Below are 2301 nucleotides of genomic sequence, written 5' to 3'. Positions count from 1 at the left end.
CCTCTACTCATCTAATTCCTTCCTTGGACTCAAATGACCTTAATGTCACAAAGCTAAAATCCTAAATTGCTACATCCATGATTTGACTGAGATTAATGATCTACTCAAATCAATTGGTATAGAATTTACACCTCATGAGCTTAGTTCAACTGTCATACCCCAATGTTAAACACACTGTATTGCCCCAACATGGTTAAAACTATCCTTTTGATATCGTGTATGATCAGTTCTTGCATCTAAATCTCAGCTAATGAATTTGAGTGGTTACATTTCTCTAGGCCCATCCCTGAGCTTTTTACAGAAACAAAGGCAAGGTGATGCTTTGTTTCAAATAACGATTCTAGCTTTTAATACTTTGTTTTGAGGATGGTATTGGGATCTGAGTATCTGGATCAAATGGCAATACCACATGGGCTGTCTATTTTATTTATTTATTTATTTCACCTTTATTTAACCAGGTAGGCAAATTGAGAACACGTTCTCATTTACAATTGCGACCTGGCCAAGATAAAGCAAAGCAGTTCGACACATACAACAACACATAGTTACACATGGAGTAAAACAAACATACAGTCAATAATACAGTGAAAAATAAGTCTATATACAATGTGAGCAAGTGAGGTGAGATAAGGGAGGTGAAGGCAAACAAAATATATAAAATATATAAATAAATTTTTTTATAAAAAAGGCCATGGTGGCGAAGTAAATACAATATAGCAAGTAAAAAAACATTGGAATGGTTGGTTTGCAGTGGAAGAAAGTGTAAAGTAGAGATAGAAATAATGGGGTGCAAAGGAGCAAAATAAATAAATAAATACAGTAGGTAAAGAGGTAGTTGTTTGGGCTAAATTATAGATGGGCTATGTACAGGTGCAGTACTCTATGAGCTGTTCTGACAGCTGGTGCTTAAAGCTAGTGAGGGAGATAAGTGTTTCCAGTTTCAGAGATTTTTGTAGTTCGTTCCAGTCATTGGCAGCAGAGAACTGGAAGGAGAGGCGGCCAAAGGAAGAATTGGTTTTGGGGGTGACCAGAGAGATATACCTGCTGGAGCGCGTGCTACAGGTAGGTGCTGCTATGGTGACCAGCGAGCTGAAATAAGGGGGGACTTTACCTAGCAGGGTCTTGTAGATGACCTTGAGCCAGTGGGTTTGGCGACGAGTATGAAGCGAGGGCCAGCCAACGAGAGTGTACAGGTCGCAGTGGTGGGTAGTATATGGGGCTTTGGTGACAAAACGGATGGCACTGTGATAGACTGCATCCAATTTATTGAGTAGGGTTTTGGAGGCTATTTTGTAAATGACATCACCGAAGTCGAGGATTGGTAGGATGGTCAGTTTTACAAGGGTATGTTTGGCAGCATGAGTGAGGATGCTTTGTTGCGGAATAGGAAGCCAATTCTAGATTTAACTTTGGATTGGAGATGTTTGATGTGAGTCTGGAAGGAGAGTTTACAGTCTAACCAGACACCTAGGTATTTGTAGTTGTCCACATATTCTAAGTCAGAGCCGTCCAGAGTAGTGATGTTGGACAGGCGGGCAGATGCAGGCAGCGATCGGTTGAAGAGCATGCATTTAGTTTTACTTGTATTTAAGAGCAATTGGAGGCCACGGAAGGAGAGCTGTACGGCATTGAAGCTCGCCTGGAGGGTTGTTAACACAGTGTCCAAAGAAGGGCCAGAAGTATACAGAATGGTGTCGTCTGCGTAGAGGTGGATCAGAGAATCACCAGCAGCAAGAGCGACATCATTGATGTATACAGAGAAGAGAGTCGGTCCAAGAATTGAACCCTGTGGCACCCCCATAGAGACTGCCAGGGGCCCGGACAACAGACCCTCCGATTTGACACACTGAACTCGATCAGAGAAGTAGTTGTTGAACCAGGCGAGGCAATCATTAGAGAAACCAAGGCTGTCGAGTCTGCAGATGAGGATGTGGTGATTGTCAAAAGCCTTGGCCAGGTCAATGAATACGGTTGCACAGTACTGTTTCCTATCGATGGCGGTTAAGATATCGTTTATGACCTTGAGCGTGGCTGAGGTGCACCCATGAACAGCTCTGAAACCAGATTGCATAGCGGAGAAGGTATGGTGGGATTCGAAATGGTCGGTAATCTGTTTGTTGACTTGGCTTTCGAAGACCTTAGAAAGGCAAGGTAGGATAGATATGTCTGTAGCTGTTAGGGTCAAGAGTGTCCCCCCCTTTGAAGAGGGGGATAACCGCAGCTGCTTTCCAATCTTTGGGAATCTCAGACGATACGAAAGAGGTTGAAAAGGCTAGTAATAGGGGTGGCAACAATTTCAGC

The sequence above is a fragment of the Salvelinus fontinalis genome, chromosome 37 (genome assembly GCF_029448725.1).
Source record: "Salvelinus fontinalis isolate EN_2023a chromosome 37, ASM2944872v1, whole genome shotgun sequence".
Classification (NCBI taxonomy): Eukaryota; Metazoa; Chordata; class Actinopteri; order Salmoniformes; family Salmonidae; genus Salvelinus; species Salvelinus fontinalis.
This window is presented reverse-complemented; position numbering follows the sequence as displayed.